Source organism: Apostichopus japonicus, chromosome 12 (genome assembly GCF_037975245.1).
Source record: "Apostichopus japonicus isolate 1M-3 chromosome 12, ASM3797524v1, whole genome shotgun sequence".
Taxonomy (NCBI): domain Eukaryota; kingdom Metazoa; phylum Echinodermata; class Holothuroidea; order Aspidochirotida; family Stichopodidae; genus Apostichopus; species Apostichopus japonicus.
Genome location: NC_092572.1, coordinates 2,502,801 through 2,523,855, shown reverse-complemented (window position 1 = coordinate 2,523,855; position 21,055 = coordinate 2,502,801). Strand labels below are relative to the sequence as shown.

Here is a 21,055-nt window from a genome sequence, read left to right as displayed (position 1 = left end):
ACTAATATAAATTACTGGAATTGCCCATCCCTTACATATAGAGTCCTGCCAATTATTTTCCGGTAGTTTTTAACTGGATACTTCATGAGCAGACCTAGATCAATGAGGGGATGGGCTTTTTGGGGGTCTACTGGCACGTGTACCCCTCTAATAGAAATTTCTAGAAATGCCCAAACCTTACATATGAGTGATACCTATCATTTTTCAGTAGGTATCAACTGGTTACCTTATGAGCCGACCTAGGTCAATGAGGGGATGGGCTTTTTGGGGGTCTACTGGCAGGGGTATCCCACTAATATAAATTACTGGAATTGCCCATCCCTTACATATAGAGTCCTGCTAATTATTTTTCGGTAGTTTTTAACTGGATACTTCATGAGCTGACCTAGGTCAATTAGGGGATTGGCTTTTTGGGGGTCTACTGGCACGTGTATCCCACTAATAGAAATTTCTGGAAATGCCCAAACTTTACATATGAAGTGATACCTATCATTTTCCAGTAGGTTTCAACTGGTTACATCCTGAGCTCACCTAGGTCAATGAGGGGATTGGCTTTTTGGGGGTCTACTTGCAGGGGTACCCCACTAATAGAAATTTGTGGAAATGCCCATCCCTTACATATGAGTGATACCTATCATTTTCCAGTAGTTATCAACTGGTTACCTTATGAGCCGACCTAGGTCAATGAGGGGATGGGCTTTTTGGGGGTCTACTGGCAGGGGTACCCCACTAATATAAATTACTGGAATTGCCCATCCCTTACATATAGAGTCCTGCTAATTATTTTTCGGTAGTTTTTAACTGGATACTTCATGAGCTGACCTAGGTCAATGAGGGGATTGGCTTTTTGGGGGTCTACTGGCACGTGTATCCCACTAATAGAAATTTCTGGAAATGCCCAAACCTTACATATGAAGTGATACCTATCATTTTCCAGTAGGTTTCAACTGGTTACATCATGAGCACACCTAGGTCAATGAGGGGGATTGGCATTTTGGGGGTCTACTTGCAGGGGTACCCCACTAATAGAAATTACTGGAATTGCCCATCCCTCACATATAGAGTCCTGCTAATTATTTTCCAGTAGTTTTCAACTGGTTACTTCATGAGCTCACCTAGGTCAATGAGGGGATGGGCATTTTGGGGGTCTACTGGCAGGGGTACCCACCAATTAAAATGACTGGAAATGCCCAAACCTTACATATGAGTGATACCTATCATTTTTCAGTAGGTATCAACTGGTAACCTTATGAGCCGACCTAGGTCAATGAGGGGATGGGCTTTTTGGGGGTCTACTGGCAGGGGTATCCCACTAATATAAATTACTGGAATTGCCCATCCCTTACATATAGAGTCCTGCTAATTATTTTTCGGTAGTTTTTAACTGGATACTTCATGAGCTGACCTAGGTCAATTAGGGGATTGGCTTTTTGGGGGTCTACTGGCACGTGTATCCCACTAATAGAAATTTCTGGAAATGCCCAAACTTTACATATGAAGTGATACCTATCATTTTCCAGTAGGTTTCAACTGGTTACATCCTGAGCTCACCTAGGTCAATGAGGGGATTGGCATTTTGGGGGTCTACTTGCAGGGGTACCCCACTAATAGAAATTTGTGGAAATGCCCATCCCTTACATATGAGTGATACCTATCATTTTCCAGTAGTTATCAACTGGTTACCTTATGAGCCGACCTAGGTCAATGAGGGGATGGGCTTTTTGGGGGTCTACTGGCAGGGGTACCCCACTAATATAAATTACTGGAATTGCCCATCCCTTACATATAGAGTCCTGCTAATTATTTTTCGGTAGTTTTTAACTGGATACTTCATGAGCTGACCTAGGTCAATGAGGGGATGGGCTTTTTGGGGGTCTACTGGCACGTGTATCCCACTAATAGAAATTTCTGGAAATGCCCAAACCTTACATATGAAGTGATACCTATCATTTTCCAGTAGGTTTCAACTGGTTACATCATGAGCACACCTAGGTCAATGAGGGGGATTGGCATTTTGGGGGTCTACTTGCAGGGGTACCCCACTAATAGAAATTACTGGAATTGCCCATCCCTCACATATAGAGTCCTGCTAATTATTTTCCAGTAGTTTTCAACTGGTTACTTCATGAGCTCACCTAGGTCAATGAGGGGATGGGCATTTTGGGGGTCTACTGGCAGGGGTACCCACCAATTAAAATGACTGGAAATGCCCAAACCTTACATATGAGTGATACCTATCATTTTTCAGTAGGTATCAACTGGTAACCTTATGAGCCGACCTAGGTCAATGAGGGGATGGGCTTTTTGGGGGTCTACTGGCAGGGGTACCCCACTAATATAAATTACTGGAATTGCCCATCCCTTACATATAGAGTCCTGCTAATTATTTTTCGGTAGTTTTTAACTGGATACTTCATGAGCTGACCTAGGTCAATGAGGGGATGGGCTTTTTGGGGGTCTACTGGCATGTGTATCCCACTAATAGAAATTTCTGGAAATGCCCAAACCTTACTTATGAAGTGATACCTATCAGTTTCCAGTAGGTTTCAACTGGTTACATCATGAGCTCACCTAGGTCAATGAGAGGATTGGCATTTTGGGGTCTACTTGCAGGGGTACCCCACTAATAGAAATTTCTGGAAATGCCCATCCCTTACATATGAGTGATACCTATCATTTTCCAGTAGGTATCAACTGGTTACCTTATGAGCCGACCTAGGTCAATGAGGGGATGGGCTTTTTGGGGGTCTACTGGCAGGGGTACCCCACTAATATAAATTACTGGAATTGCCCATCCCTTACATATAGAGTCCTGCTAATTATTTTTCGGTAGTTTTTAACTGGATACTTCATGAGCTGACCTAGGTCAATGAGGGGATGGGCTTTTTGGGGGTCTACTGGCAGGGGTACCCACCAATTAAAATGACTGGAAATGCCCAAACCTTACATATGAGTGATACCTATCATTTTTCAGTAGGTATCAACTGGTAACCTTATGAGCCGACCTAGGTCAATGAGGGGATGGGCTTTTTGGGGGTCTACTGGCAGGGGTACCCCACTAATATAAATTACTGGAATTGCCCATCCCTTACATATAGAGTCCTGCTAATTATTTTTCGGTAGTTTTTAACTGGATACTTCATGAGCTGACCTAGGTCAATGAGGGGATGGGCTTTTTGGGGGTCTACTGGCATGTGTATCCCACTAATAGAAATTTCTGGAAATGCCCAAACCTTACATATGAAGTGATACCTATCAGTTTCCAGTAGGTTTCAACTGGTTACATCATGAGCTCACCTAGGTCAATGAGAGGATTGGCATTTTGGGGTCTACTTGCAGGGGTACCCCACTAATAGAAATTTCTGGAAATGCCCATCCCTTACATATGAGTGATACCTATCATTTTCCAGTAGGTATCAACTGGTTACCTTATGAGCCGACCTAGGTCAATGAGGGGATGGGCTTTTTGGGGGTCTACTGGCAGGGGTACCCCACTAATATAAATTACTGGAATTGCCCATCCCTTACATATAGAGTCCTGCTAATTATTTTTCGGTAGTTTTTAACTGGATACTTCATGAGCTGACCTAGGTCAATGAGGGGATGGGCTTTTTGGGGGTCTACTGGCAGGTGTATCCCACTAATAGAAATTTCTGGAAATGCCCAAACCTTACATATGAAGTGATACCTATCAGTTTCCAGTAGGTTTCAACTGGTTACATCATGAGCTCACCTAGGTCAATGAGAGGATTGGCATTTTGGGGGTCTACTTGCAGGGGTACCCCACTAATAGAAATTTGTGGAAATGCCCATCCCTTACATATGAGTGATACCTATCATTTTCCAGTAGGTATCAACTGGTTACCTTATGAGCCGACCTAGGTCAATGAGGGGATGGGCTTTTTGGGGGTCTACTGGCAGGGGTACCCCACTAATATAAATTACTGGAATTGCCCATCCCTTACATATAGAGTCCTGCTAATTATTTTTCGGTAGTTTTTAACTGGATACTTCATGAGCTGACCTAGGTCAATGAGGGGATTGGCTTTTTGGGGGTCTACTGGCACGTGTATCCCACTAATAGAAATTTCTGGAAATGCCCAAACCTTACATATGAAGTGATACCTATCATTTTCCAGTAGGTTTCAACTGGTTACATCCTGAGCACACCTAGGTCAATGAGGGGGATTGGCATTTTGGGGGTCTACTTGCAGGGGTACCCCACTAATACAAATTACTGGAATTGCCCATCCCTCACATATAGAGTCCTGCTAATCATTTTCCAGTAGTTTTCAACTGGTTACTTCATGAGCTCACCTAGGTCAATGAGGGGATGGGCATTTTGGGGGTCTACTGGCAGGGGTACCCACCAATAAAAATTACTGGAAATGCCCATCCCTTGTAACTGAAGTCCTCACCATCACTTTCCAATAGGTTTCAAGTGGTTACTTCATGAGCTGACCTAGGTCATCCATGAGGCTGGCAAAGCTACCCCACCACCAATAATTACTGGCGATGGCCATTTGTTGCTCATGGGGCCATACCTGACACATTGTATTTACTTTGATGTGGTTACCATGAAAGCTGATCTAGGTTAGCTTTTAGGTGACTTTAAAATTGCTTTCCCAGCCACACCCACCACAGCCGGTTTTCCAGTCCTCTGGTTTCATATACAGGAATGCACCGTGAACATTGTGATGTACAAGGCAGTTGATTACCTTCCCAGCTAACCAAACCCTATGGGCTCCTGGTCTATATTGATGCTCCATTGACACCCTTGCCTCCAGAATGTGACTGTGTGACGTCAGGTGTTAGAATCGCTTTAGAATTCATTGGACATTTGAGTGAATGTAGGGACCAAAACATGAACTTTTTATGCAATTCTTTGAGAAACATAACATAGCTCCACTAAAATATGCAAAAGTGATCTACTTCCACCCCACCAAAAAACCTTGTCTTGTGGATGGGGGTGGGGGGGGGTGGGTTAAGAAGACCAGTTCATACAACTTTATAAAGAACATACCTGGAAATATTTTCGATATGAATTTCAACATTTTTTATCATTGAAATTTCTTTGGGCATGCACCCAAAGGTCACAGTTTACTTTTCTTACAAAGGGACCTTTGCAACATAATGTTTTAACAACAGTAATAGATAATGAATGTATCTATAAACTCAGTAATTTTTAGGTTGGTGCTCCCTCTTTTTATAATCTTTTTCAGTGAAAACATCTTGAGTGAAGGCATTCTTGCACTTTATACTCAAGCATGTGCTCAAGTTTTAGATTTTCAAAAAGCCTAACTAGTATCTCCTCTAACAATTGTGTTCTTTGAATATTGTTTAATGGGTATGACAGGAATTTGCATATTCAAGAAGTTTTTAAATATTTCTTGACATTGAGAAGAACTTGCCATTATTTTGGTTCTGTAAGCCCTTGTCACATCAACATAAAGACAGGTTTTTTCCTCATTTGTTATTATGATTTGGATTGAACCTCTTCAAAGCTTTTTATTCTCAGTATATACTTACACCAAATGTTCACATTATTATGGTCACTGGTATTTTTAAGAAGGTATCAAAAGATATTTTATGATTAACAAAGCAGACATCTTGGACTACCACTGCAGTGGTTTTTGAGTATGTGCCCCTGTCCTGTGGTCCATCATTGAAGAACTGTTCACATAAGTATGTACCTTTTTAGATAGGGAGCACTTAGAGTAGCCCTGTGACTGATGGGACATTTGCGGACCACCATTTTTAGGTACATTTAGTTAACTTGTAAGCGCTATCTCAGAATGAAAAGAATGAGTTGGGTATATACCCCTCCTGGTAGCTACTTAATGTAGCTATATCAGAGCACCACCATTGAGAGAATATTGGCATTAACTATTTCACACAGTGGCATTTCCCTTGTGACTGATGGGACAGAAGCTCTGTGACTGATGGGACGCTACAGTATCTCCTCCAAAATTATAGCAAATTTTGTTTTGCACTAACTTCAGTTTGCATCCACATATGGTGCCAACTAGCATTAAACTTGGGTCATCTGGGCTCTAGCCACCCATAGTCATCACAGGTAGGGCCCACTCGAGTTGGCCAATGGGGGTGTGGGTCCCACATTGGTTTGCCATATGAGCATCCCATAGAAGCAACTGGCATATGTAGAACAGACACAGGCCCATGGGAAAACCTGTTCCATTTCCACACTTGCTGTCTCATATTGCCCCATATGACTGAGTCATGGGTGTGTGATTTGTTGGGGCCTCACTGGGAAAGCTGTTTGGGCCCATATTTGGTGAGGTATGTTGCCCATGTATGGGACTCATGTCATCCCACTTCAGTGTATCAAGTAATTACATCTGGATAAATGAAACACAATCCGTATGCATTTGAAACTTGCATTTTATTTATTAACAACAACAGATCGAGCTGAGCCTTGAAACATGCAAACATTGATAATGAACAGGATACTAATTAAACAACATTGATGAAGTCATTTAAGTCACATGAGCTTTTGACAATATGCTGAGCTTAACCCTGGGCAGCAAAAGTACCGAGATACTCTCAACTGTGGATTTAAAGGGTCCAATCTGCCCATCATATAGTGAAAGTCCAATACAATTTGTTTGAGCCATGTTCTCCTTTCCCCCCAAAATACTAAAGTGGTCAACATCCCATGAGGAAAGAGCCAAAATTAATAGGCAAAGGGGCATACATAAAAAGGATCCACCTGGCCTTACTAATGATTGGATTGGACCTTACATCATTTAAGTTACAGCCTAGTGGTTCTGTGAAAACTAAATCACTTGTGTGATGGGTACTCCTGTGGTGATACTGCCAACCAGGAGTGTGTTGTACAGTGCTTTAGGTTCTTTTTCCCCCTGATAGACCCACCAGTTCCTTCAACTCGGCCTCATTGTTCTGTGATCCAAGAATATTGCATTCCTCAAATTTTGAACAGAAGGGCCTGTATGCAGTGATCCAGCCCTCTCTACAAACCTCTGTGCATGCCACTGCTGTAGATGATAATAGTTGTTATGTCATTTCTTTTTAGGAAATTAGGTATGAATGGAACGACACTATTCTTGTACTAATACTTTTAGGCATTGCAAACTGTCCAATATAGGCTATACTATCTGAACCATATACTGTGACTAATGGGACAGTAAAATCCAAAGATCTGACATGTATACCAATCTTGATTCAGGATAACCTTCACAGGTCAATGAACACTTCATCATGTCACCATCATGTCAGTGACACAAGCTGCTTTCAATAACATGGTCTAACAAATTAATTTGAAGAAATATACTGTACCTGTATTCTGATTTGCGTTTTTGTTCACGTTCTCGACGCTTCTCTTGTGAAGACATCTCCCGCTTCTTCTTGTGGGCCCACTGTTTGCGATATGCTGATTGTGTTTTTTTATATGCATCATATTTCCCCTCTGCTTTCAAACGTTCCCTCCTGTTTCATTGCACCACACATGCAGCCTAATTCTGTGACTGATGGGACAGTTTCAGGTTGTCTTGCACATAACCCTATACACAATTGAAGAATCTCTGCTCATGCCAGATTAAGCCTTGAGTAGTACTAGATAGATGGACCCCCAACAGCAGCTAAAATCATTCTGTTGGCTTATGACTAAAACAAATGTTAAAAAACTGTGGCTGATGGGACATGTCCACACTCATTATTTCAAGAAATCACACAAAAACTTCTATTCATATAGACACCTGTAACTTTGCAGAAGGTGAAAGGTCTCAAGGTGACTTTCATACTCAAAACAAAGTTGGTCATTTCTAGAATCATGCCAACTATTAAAGGGGCACTCTGAATTTTAGGAAATTTTGCTAATTTTTCGTTCCTGCAGCACTTGACAGTTAAATGCATGCTGCAGTGAGGAGAAACACGTTATAAGCCAGGTGAAACCTGTTTTTGGTAGTTTAACTGTCATGTATATCAAATATCTCCCTCAAATGGCTGCAACCTTACGTTGATTTTTAGTGAAAAATGCATCAATTCAATGGAATGTGTAATTAATTACTTAGTTAATTAAATTATTTGCTATATTGATTTTACAAAGGGATTACTTTCAATAGTACCCATACTGGAGTCCTTACAGTGGTCCAGTGTGATGATATAACATTGAATTGCCAATGTCGCTCTAAGTGTTGTTTTTATGCTATGTCACCCTAAGTGTTGTGGAAAGAGATAAATTCACATAGGACAACTCGTATATGTGTAATTATTTACTTAGTTAATTAAATTATTTGCTATATTTATTTTACAAAGGGATAACTTTCAATAGTACCCATACTGGATTCCTAACAGTGGTCCAGTGTGATGATATAACATTAAATTGCCAATGTCTTTAAGTGTTGTTTTTATGGTATGTCGCCCTAAGTGTTGTTAAAAGAGATAAATTCACATAGGACAACTCGTATATGTGTAATTAATTACTTAGTTAATTAAATTATTTGCTATTTTTATTTTACAAAGGGATAACTTTCAATAGTACCCATACTGGAGTCCTAACAGTGGCCCAGTGTGATGGAATAACATTAAATTGCCACTGTCGCCCTAAGTGCTGTTTTTATGATATGTTGCCCAAGTGTTGTGAAAACAGCTAAATTCACATACGCCAACATGAATATGTGTTATTAATTAATTAATTAGTTAAACTACTTGGTTTATTGTCTTGCAAAGGGATTTCTATGAATAGTACCCACACTGGAGTCCTATACAGTGGTCCAGTGTGACAAAATAGTATTGCATTACATGTATATGTGTAATTAATTACTTAGTTAATTACAATATTTTCTTTATTTATTTTACAAAGGGATTACTATCAATAGTACCCATACTGGAGTCCTAACAGTGGTCCAGTGTGATGGAATAACATTAAATTGCCAATGTCGCCCTTAGTGCTGTTTTTATTCTATGTCGCCCTAAGTGTTGTGAAAAAAGATAAATTTACATAGGACAACTTGTATATGTGTAATTAATTACTTAGTTAATTAGATGATTTTCTATATTTATTTTACAAAGGGGTTACTATCAATAGTACCAATACTGGAGTCCTAACAGTGGTCCAGTGTGATGGAATAACATTAAATTGCCAATGTTGCCCTAAGTGCTGTTTTTATTCTATGTCGCCCTAAGTGTTGTGAAAAGAGATAAATTTACATAGGACAACTTGTATATGTGTAATTAAGTACTTAGTTAATGAGATGATTTTCTATATTTATTTTACAATGGGGTTGCTATCACTAGTACCCGTACTGGAGTCCTAACAGTGGTCCAGTGTGATGGAATAACATTAAATTGCCAATGTCGCCCTAAGTGCTGTTTTTATTCTATGTCGCCCTAAGTGTTGTGAAAAGAGATAAATTCACAAAGGACAACTTGTATATGTGTAATTAATTACTTAGTTAATTAAATTATTTTCTATATTTATTTTACAAAGAGGTTACTATGAATAGTACCCATACTGGAGTCCTAACAGTGGTCCAGTGTGATGGAATAACATTAAATTGCCAATGTCGCCCTTAGTGCTGTTTTTATTCTATGTCGCCCTAAGTGTTGTAAAAAAAGATAAATTCACATAGGACAACTTGTATATGTGTAATTAAGTACTTAGTTAATTAGATGATTTTCTATATTTATTTTACAAAGGGGTTACTATGAATAGTACCCATACTGGAGTCCTAACAGTGGTCCAGTGTGATGGAATAACATTAAATTGCCAATGTTGCCCTAAATGCTGTTTTTATTCTATGTCGCCCTAAGTGTTGTGAAAAGAGATAAATTCACATAGGACAACTTGTATATGTGTAATTAATTACTTAGTTAATTAGATGATTTTCTATATTTATTTTACAAAGGGGTTACTATGAATAGTACCCATACTGGAGTCCTAACAGTGGTCCAGTGTGATGGAATAACATTAAATTGCCAATGTCGCCCTAAGTGCTGTTTTTATTCTATGTCGCCCTAAGTGTTGTGAAAAGAGATAAATTTACATAGGACAACTTGTATATGTGTAATTAATTACTTAGTTAATTAGATGATTTTCTATATTTATTTTACAATGGGGTTACTATCAATAGTACCCATACTGGAGTCCTAACAGTGGTCCAGTGTGATGGAATAACATTAAATTGCCAATGTTGCCCTAAGTGCTGTTTTTATTCTATGTCGCCCTAAGTGTTGTGAAAAGAGATAAATTCACATAGGACAACTTGTATATGTGTAATTAATTACTTAGTAAATTACATTATTTTCTATATTTATTTTACAAAGGGATTACTATCAATAGTACCCATACTGGAATCCTAACAGTGGTCCAGTGTGATGGAATAACATTAAATTGCCAATGTTGCCCTAAGTGCTGTTTTTATTCTATGTCGCCCTAAGTGTTGTGAAAAAAGATAAATTTACATAGGACAACTTGTATATGTGTAATTAATTACTTAGTTAATTAGATGATTTTCTATATTTATTTTACAAAGGGGTTACTATCAATAGTACCAATACTGGAGTCCTAACAGTGGTCCAGTGTGATGGAATAACATTAAATTGCCAATGTCGCCCTAAGTGCTGTTTTTATTCTATGTCGCCCTAAGTGTTGTGAAAAGAGATAAATTTACATAGGACAACTTGTATATGTGTAATTAATTACTTAGTTAATGAGATGATTTTCTATATTTATTTTACAAAGGGGTTACTATCAATAGTACCAATACTGGAGTCCTAACAGTGGTCCAGTGTGATGGAATAACATTAAATTGCCAATGTCGCCCTAAATGCTGTTTTTATTCTATGTCGCCCTAAGTGTTGTGAAAAGAGATAAATTCGCATAGGACTACTTGTATATGTGTAATTAATTACTTAGTTAATTACAATATTTTCTATATTTATTTTACAAAGGGGGCTACTATGAATAGTACCCATACTGGAGTCCTAACAGTGGTCCAGTGTGATGGAATAACATTAAATTGCCAATGTTGCCCTAAATGCTGTTTTTATTCTATGTCGCCCTAAGTGTTGTGAAAAGAGATAAATTCGCATAGGACTACTTGTATATGTGTAATTAATTACTTAGTTAATTAGATGATTTTCTATATTTATTTTACAAAGGGGTTACTATGAATAGTACCCATACTGGAGTCCTAACAGTGGTCCAGTGTGATGGAATAACATTAAATTGCCAATGTTGCCCTAAATGCTGTTTTTATTCTATGTCGCCCTAAGTGTTGTGAAAAGAGATAAATTCACATAGGACAACTTGTATATGTGTAATTAATTACTTAGTTAATTAGATGATTTTCTATATTTATTTTACAAAGGGGTTACTATGAATAGTACCCATACTGGAGTCCTAACAGTGGTCCAGTGTGATGGAATAACATTAAATTGCCAATGTTGCCCTAAATGCTGTTTTTATTCTATGTCGCCCTAAGTGTTGTGAAAAGAGATAAATTCACATAGGACAACTTGTATATGTGTAATTAATTACTTAGTTAATTAGATGATTTTCTATATTTATTTTACAAAGGGGTTACTATCAATAGTACCCATACTGGAGTCCTAACAGTGGTCCAGTGTGATGGAATAACATTAAATTGCCAATGTCGCCCTAAGTGCTGTTTTTATTCTATGTCGCCCTAAGTGTTGTGAAAAGAGATAAATTTACATAGGACAACTTGTATATGTGTAATTAATTACTTAGTTAATTAGATGATTTTCTATATTTATTTTACAATGGGGTTACTATCAATAGTACCCATACTGGAGTCCTAACAGTGGTCCAGTGTGATGGAATAACATTAAATTGCCAATGTTGCCCTAAGTGCTGTTTTTATTCTATGTCGCCCTAAGTGTTGTGAAAAGAGATAAATTCACATAGGACAACTTGTATATGTGTAATTAATTACTTAGTAAATTACATTATTTTCTATATTTATTTTACAAAGGGATTACTATCAATAGTACCCATACTGGAATCCTAACAGTGGTCCAGTGTGATGGAATAACATTAAATTGCCAATGTTGCCCTAAGTGCTGTTTTTATTCTATGTCGCCCTAAGTGTTGTGAAAAAAGATAAATTTACATAGGACAACTTGTATATGTGTAATTAATTACTTAGTTAATTAGATGATTTTCTATATTTATTTTACAAAGGGGTTACTATCAATAGTACCAATACTGGAGTCCTAACAGTGGTCCAGTGTGATGGAATAACATTAAATTGCCAATGTCGCCCTAAGTGCTGTTTTTATTCTATGTCGCCCTAAGTGTTGTGAAAAGAGATAAATTTACATAGGACAACTTGTATATGTGTAATTAATTACTTAGTTAATGAGATGATTTTCTATATTTATTTTACAAAGGGGTTACTATCAATAGTACCAATACTGGAGTCCTAACAGTGGTCCAGTGTGATGGAATAACATTAAATTGCCAATGTCGCCCTAAGTGCTGTTTTTATTCTATGTCGCCCTAAGTGTTGTGAAAAGAGATAAATTCGCATAGGACTACTTGTATATGTGTAATTAATTACTTAGTTAATTACAATATTTTCTATATTTATTTTACAAAGGGGTTACTATGAATAGTACCCATACTGGAGTCCTAACAGTGGTCCAGTGTGATGGAATAACATTAAATTGCCAATGTTGCCCTAAATGCTGTTTTTATTCTATGTCGCCCTAAGTGTTGTGAAAAGAGATAAATTCGCATAGGACTACTTGTATATGTGTAATTAATTACTTAGTTAATTAGATGATTTTCTATATTTATTTTACAAAGGGGTTACTATGAATAGTAACCATACTGGAGTCCTAACAGTGGTCCAGTGTGATGGAATAACATTAAATTGCCAATGTTGCCCTAAATGCTGTTTTTATTCTATGTCGCCCTAAGTGTTGTGAAAAGAGATAAATTCACATAGGACAACTTGTATATGTGTAATTAATTACTTAGTTAATTAGATGATTTTCTATATTTATTTTACAAAGGGGTTACTATGAATAGTACCCATACTGGAGTCCTAACAGTGGTCCAGTGTGATGGAATAACATTAAATTGCCAATGTCGCCCTAAGTGCTGTTTTTATTCTATGTCGCCCTAAGTGTTGTGAAAAGAGATAAATTTACATAGGACAACTTGTATATGTGTAATTAATTACTTAGTTAATTAGATGATTTTCTATATTTATTTTACAATGGGGTTACTATCAATAGTACCCATACTGGAGTCCTAACAGTGGTCCAGTGTGATGGAATAACATTAAATTGCCAATGTTGCCCTAAGTGCTGTTTTTATTCTATGTCGCCCTAAGTGTTGTGAAAAGAGATAAATTCACATAGGACAACTTGTATATGTGTAATTAATTACTTAGTAAATTACATTATTTTCTATATTTATTTTACAAAGGGATTACTATGAATAGTACCCATACTGGAATCCTAACAGTGGTCCAGTGTGATGGAATAACATTAAATTGCCAATGTTGCCCTAAGTGCTGTTTTTATTCTATGTCGCCCTAAGTGTTGTGAAAAGAGATAAATTTACATAGGACAACTTGTATATGTGTAATTAATTACTTAGTCAATTAGATTATTTTCTATATTAATTTTACAAAGGGGTTACTATCAATAGTACCCATACTGGAGTCCTTACAGTGGTCCAGTGTGATGGAATAACATTAAATTGCCAATGTCGCCCTTAGTGCTGTTTTTATTCTATGTCGCCCTAAGTGTTGTGAAAAGAGATATATTTACATAGGACAACTTGTATATGTGCAATTAAATAATTAATTAGTTAAATTATTTGCTATATGTATTGTGCAAAGGGATACATATAAATAATACCCATACTGGAGTCCTAACAGTGGTCCAGTTTGATGAAATATTCATTAAATTGCCACTGTCGCCCTAAGTGCTGTTTTTATGATATGTTGCCCAAGTGTTGTGAAAAGAGCTAAATTCACATACGTCAACATGAATATGTGTTATTAATTAATTAATTAGTTAAACTACTTGGTTTATTGTCTTGCAAATGGATTTCTATAAATAGTACCCACACTGGAGTCCTATACAGTGGTCCAGTGTGACAAAATAGTATTGTATTACATGTATATGTGTAATTAATTAATTAATTACTTAGTTAATTCCTTGCTAAATATATATTTCAAAGGGATTACTATAAATAGTACCCATACTGGACTTCAATGTGATGAAATTACATTAAAATGCCAGTGTCGCCCTAAGTGTTATTTGATGCGATGTCGCCCAAAGTGCTGTTTCACAGTTAAATTCACTGAGATGCACTTAGGGCGACATCTATATGTCGCCCTAAGTGTGTTTGTGTACAATTAATTGATTATTTAATTAAAATCCTTGGTATTTGTATTTTGCAAAAGGATTATATTTAAAAGCACTCAAACTGGAGTCTTTACAATGGTCCAGTGTGAAACAATAACATTAAATTGCCAATGTTGCCCTAAGTGCTCTTTTTATCCTATGTCGCCCAACGGTCTAATTTAGAGTTATATATATATATATATATATATATATATATATATATATATATATATATATATATAGCTTCTTCAGCTCATGGTCTACAGGGTGGCCATCTCTTATTCATGGGATCTATGTATTTTACAATTAAACCATTGTTCAAACATCTGTTCTGTACTTTGTGTTAAGAACCAGAAGGAAGCCGATATTACAGCATTCTTTGTATTATAGAATGAAAAGACATAAACACAATGAACATGTTTACATCACTGCCCATTAGACTGTCAGAGCAGTCACTACACAGTCACTACATATTGACGCCATCACGAATTTATTGTTGAAACGTTGGCTGGCCTTTCTTAGATCAAGGTATGCGCTATAAGCAACCGTCTAGGAGGCAGGGCCCTTGGTACAACACGAGTCTACTATATGATAGTTCAAACAGCTCCCCTGATCATTGTTACTAACAACTGTTTATTGTATGATGGTTTGAATAGCACGGCTGACCAGTATTACTAACGATTTTCTCTATAAGCGACCTGGTACTATGACGCACCTTGGCAACATAACAAATTTATTATTGAATTATTTCGCTGACCGCTCTTAGATCAAGGTATGCGCTATATGCGTATGTCTGGGAGGCGGGGCCCTTAATACAGCACAATTCGATTGTATGATAGTTCGAGGAACTCCCCTGACCATTGTTACTAAATAGAGATATACATATAAATGAGTAATAATGCTCATTTTCTAATATTTAAGGTCTTATCTTCTTGAATATTAGCTGTTACTTACCATGCAGTACGCCGATACTTGAAGATATATGAATTCGATATTAACATACGATCTCATTAACCATTGTTAAATCTCGTTGAGTATTTAATCCAGCATTTCATTCTTAGTGAGCATACTTGTATAGTCAGAGTTTGCCTTTACAATAACTTTCACTTTCAATTGGTTTATTTTTTTCACTTTTGTCAGTATTCATTAATGCTAAGTATTTATTATTCATTCAACTAATGACGCGCCTGTAAATAGCACACTGCAAGTTAATACTCTCGAACTCCAGCTACCAACAGAATAGGTTTACTGATCGCCCAGTTCTTAATCAGAGCTGCAATTTTACTCAAATCAAAGGGTTCCACTATCAGCCGATACGTCATATTTGAAGCAAACTTCGTCCGTGTCGATGCATTTCATTATCCCAACGCTGTGAAGGCTTTTAAAGACGATAGTACCTTATAATAACTGATTATTAATTATTCATAAAGTAACCTAATTTAGTATTTTGCTGTTATTAAAATCAATTTAAAGACGACCAAAAAAGTTCTTTTTTACGGAACACATTACCAAAAGCATTACACAAATTCGACAAATATCCAAATATGATCATGTACCTCAAGATATGTCAAGCACGAGCAATCCCCGTATTTAGCTATGGGCATGTTTGTGGAGGGAGCGGGCCGTGAAGTTGTTTGGAAACCTGTCAGCAGAATCTATCCGGGCAATGACATTATTTGTTGGTCAGCTAATGTAAGGCCACGTGCAATCATAAAGCCGTGGTGCTAGCTGTCAGACATAAGCATTCCGTATCTATGATTACATCTGAATGTCACGTGTATAGATCATTGAAAACACACTGTACGTAGATAGTTTTATCAGCTTTTTATTCAAATCCAATCATAAACATGATCTGAGGTCGTCAAATCAAATAGTGTGATACAATTCGCACTTCCCACTACCATTAACCGTTGGAGTTTAAATTACGAGAAAATTGTTCCCTGCATGCATGGTCTGTATGCTTTTTCGTTCACTTTCAGGCAGCTGGAAGTATGAAGAGATCGCCATTTTGTAAGACAGAAGGAAAAAACAGACAATTGTAACAGTTAAATATCTAACTCGATTACCGGTGCTATAAGATGATAAGAAATAGACATGAAATCTACACATAAGCCTATACATTAAGTCCACAAGGAACATACTAAATAGGAACTTCCCTTGCATTATTCAATAATAATCCACGTCATAACTTCTGAAGAAACATGAGTAATTAATGTTTTTTCATTAATAACTGGATGAATATATTCATTGAGTGAAGTTGTTGTATTAGTTTACAAGTATTTACTATTTCATTAATCTCAAATTGATACTTTCATGAATTTAATCGATACTTACAAACCAATCCTCTGGTGGTACATCGATAGGTATAACCTGCGGTAGAGACTTCGTCTCCCAAGGGGATGACTCCTCCCTTACTCGACTCACACCATTGTGTTGCTTCTAATGGTTAAATTACAATAAATAATATATAGGAAATACAAAAGGACATTACAGTACATACAAGAATATCATGTAACAGAAAAATGATAATTCCAACATAGTTTTTTTTTTATATGGTTGAGAGGGTTTGCATGGAGGCGGGAGTACACAGGACCACACTTTTATTTGAGTTGTTAGAAGCTGAGTCTCAAGATAAGTTGGGTCATTGAGAAATCGAAATCTGGTCAAGTCTTTTAGATAATATATTGTTTAAGACAAGTTACAAATCAGTTTGACAGATAATTTAACAAAACGTGTTTCGTAGGGAACATGAAGGAGATTATCCACCCTTAATGTTTATAATAAGTATAGTATACGTCCTGTTATGACGGAAGTTTCTTGAATGCAATCTCCAAATCACTCCAAATACCCTTTAAACTTTCCTCTCATAAACCCCTACGCTAGGTGTGCCACGATGCTTATGCAACCCCCTCCGTCCATTTTCAAAGGCCTCCTTTTTTTCTGGTTAAGAAATGATTTGTCTTTTTGCGGAGGATGTTCAATCGAACAACATCAAAACCAATGTTGCGTCCAAGCACCCTTCATTATACAAAATTAGACACCCCGACCCTGCCCCAAGGACTGGGTTAAACAAAGCTGGCTACATTCTCGACAAGCGGAGCACACCATTGAAAACTCCTGTGTGCGGACCATTCGAATATTTCGGAATTACAACTTATATAACTTAATAATTTATGAAGAGCTAGATAATTCGATTAAAGTATGGTGTTCACAGAGACGGGCTTAAAGTCAGGCATCGACATTCTCTCCGACTATCCTGTTCATTGGCTTAAACTAATGAAATATGTCCTATGACAATATGTATCATGGAAGTAATATATAAACCAGATACTTATACTTTCAATGTAGACATTTTGTTACGAATGGGTGAAAAAAATATGAATGATGTTCCACTTTTAGGCCACGAGACCCATATCCTCCCAACCAACCCATATCAGCAACTTACTGTGGTGAGTTTTCTCACTAAGAAAAATATTAGAACAATTTGCCTTTCCGTGCGTCGTGATACTCCACCTTGCAACATTTGTAGTGTGTTAATCTATTTTTTTCAGATTCTTTTGACTCTGATATGATAGGCAGGTACATTCCAGTACTATTCTATGTGCGTTTAACAAAAACTAGTAAACATGTAAGATTAATCGTTTATAATATTGTTCAATATTCTGATCATATTGATAATGTGTTAAAGGATGACATTATTCACATTTTGTTTTGGGTATATCCTTTTATATATGTATTTTTTTTTATAATGAACCCTTTCAACATCTGAGCTTTAGCAGTTTTAACAATTAAAAAATTGAAATGACTACATAGTCTAATCCTAAAGACCTTTAAATCCTCCGATGCAACACAAAATACAATGGGACCACATTAGACTTGGTCTCATATGATATGTTTACAATGTAGTTCAAAATTTCAAATAACAAGGTGCATATTGTCATCCAAACTTGCTCTGTTGCATTATGTGAAGTTAGAGAAAACGTTTTAGTTAATTTAAACTAATCAGTGCATTAACAGAAACATTTATGCCTTCACTGAGCTGCCGACGTCGTCATTAATTCAGTTTTTAAGGTACATTCCAAAGATCTAGCATAGTTTTAAGGTGAATATCTCAACAGCAACTTTTTCAATTATATTTTATTATTCTTGCCTGGAATATGACATTTTACTTAAACATTCTACATGTACACGAAAATATACAGTTGGAAGTTAGGTATGTAATTGTTGTGGCCATCTTACCTGAGAGAGCACACAGTGCTACGATTAATAGGATGAGAAACACTTTTGTAGCCATTTTATCGTTTTTACGTGTCGCTTTTCTAGAAAACAAAACAAAGACAAATAACAGTAAACCACAAATCAAATGGAAGTCACTAGGTGCTTCCAATCAAATAAACACGAATAAACAATCACAAAGTAAGACACCGCGTATCATCGGGAGACATCCATGCCAAAGCATCAATTTTTGGAGGAAAGATTGTTTTCCTAAGACAATTGTGGAAAGAACAATGCATTATTATATATTCAGTTCCCCATCATCCTGATTGACCAGGCACTGGACTGTAACCTCCCACGCACGCACCCACACACACCCACACGAACAACACCGTCCAACTTCCTGGTAAGGCTGATTTGAATCAAAACAAATAAAACTGTTTTGAATAATGTCATGTAAGACATACTGCCATTTACTACTTAAAAATATCTTCAATCCGAGAATCATTATTATATCCTACCAGAATTCTTGAATTACGACTGAGGTTTGAATACTGAAAGTAATTAAGACCTAGGAAGGTTTAACCCGCCATCGTTATTTGAAGATATCATTCTGTTGGGTCTCATTTATGTGACCATTACGGAAACATTATAGCCCACCGGTTTGATTTGAATGAAGCGAAATGTGAATGATACAGTGTGGAAAAATGCCATCCTACGCATGTATGGGAGAACTGGAGTATCAACTCGTTATTTCAAAGTTTATGATAGTAGATATATACATTAATTGCATAGAAACATATAAAAGCGAGAATTGCCATCAAATTGTGATATCATGATGTGATTCTTCATTTAATATTTGTACAAGTCTCATTTATGTCAGTGAAGTCATAAACACTTGTTTGGTAATATTATAGACATTATGAAACTTAAGAAAACTTAAGCCGCGTCGCTCAGAAATTTTCACTTATTGGTGACTGCTCACTGTGCCTGATGGCTTGCATATACTTGTGTGACGAGTGACGACATTACCGCATATCTAGACATAACACTATTTAAGAGTTAATGAATTTGACAAACTATTGATATATCAGCATAAATAACCGTTTACTTTACAAAGAGACGGAAATTAATTAAGCACTTTAAGAATATTTTGAAGAAGGATGTTCAACGCCTCCGATCCGATATAATTGACATATGATGATACGTTAATGATACAAAAAAGTTCAATTTCATCAAAATGTATGTACTTACTTCATGAAAACGTTACATGTCAAAATAAATGGACCAAATGGAAATAACTCCTCTACTTTAGTTCACGTTAATAGATCGAAACGGGACATCTACTTGTCAACCGACAAAGCTTGGAGCAGGTTAATAACACTAAAGAACAACATATTAAGGCGTTACGTGACATAATAAGTATCTTTTCGTGAAAAGTATTCAATTTGCGAAAAACTGACTGTTCGTGACATTTACCGATTTTTCAGCTTACTTTTTTTTTAGTTTACGTACCTTTATGTGTTTATATACGATACTGCAGGCGCAAATGATATCTCCTTGTAATTGATATGATGAGAACACGTATAGAATATGATATATATGCGATGTAAATGTAAATTGCAAGAACATTTTAGTGACTTATTCCGCTACTAAGCATCACGGGTTATGATACAATCTGCCTAAATATGGTACAACGTTTCAGCATAATTTAAATGTTACACTTAAGAGATGCTAAGGATCATGCAGAGAATGTCAAAACCCAATGGGTAGTAGACGTCTCTACAATTTATGTAGAAGTACACTTTCTTTAAATTTAAATTAAGATGAAAGACATTGACTAATCATGGTACAGCTGCAGTCTTTGAAATTCTTGCACCAACGGATATGATTTAACCTCCACCTTACCTCTGATCTGGAAGTCTTCGAACTGGAAGTTTCTGGTAGAGAAATCATTCCAAACAGCTGCTTTTAAGGAATAGAACCACCAATAAGAACTCTTTGAATTCCCATTGCCACCAATCACAAGCTAGCACGCAACAAATTGAAGTAATCATCCTCTAGTATTTGAGCACAGCAGGGTTTCTTGAAGCAGTAGACTAAGTGACGCAAACGCAAATAACAACAGGCAAATTTGCTGGTATTAATTCAACTGTTCATTGGAATGAAAGCTAGAATTACAGATTGACATCTAGGCCTTGAAAAGAAAAAGACACGTGATGCGGGAAAGTTCACTTGGCAGATTCGTTGCACTTTCCACTGATGACGAAAACGTTCTACATAATATGTAAACTGCTGAATGTCGCATTGTGCCAAATCACAATTTTTCTAATAAATCATCTCACCATAATTCTCTCTTCTTACTTTTTAGCCTGGTAAGTCATACCATAGAAAATTCCAATATGTAAACTGCTGAATGTCTCATTGCATTTGTGTGTTTTCTACGGTATTTTGTGAGTAAGAAAGTGTC

At 36.7% G+C, this 21,055-nt stretch overlaps 1 long non-coding RNA gene across 2 annotated transcripts; it reads right to left on the bottom strand.

The window, feature by feature from the left end:
* Positions 1-16,179: 16,179 nt before the first annotated feature.
* LOC139977916 (uncharacterized) lies at positions 16,180-20,609 on the bottom strand. Of its 2 annotated transcripts, none has more exons than XR_011796740.1 (4): positions 20,494-20,609; positions 18,610-18,689; positions 16,705-16,809; positions 16,180-16,353 (listed from the first exon to the last, which is right to left on the bottom strand). It is a non-coding gene; the product is annotated as an uncharacterized lncRNA (long non-coding RNA). The 2 variants fall into 2 exon arrangements; XR_011796741.1 differs by lacking the exon at positions 20,494-20,609 and adding an exon at positions 19,840-19,987.
* Between the last annotated feature and the right edge of the window lie 446 nt (positions 20,610-21,055).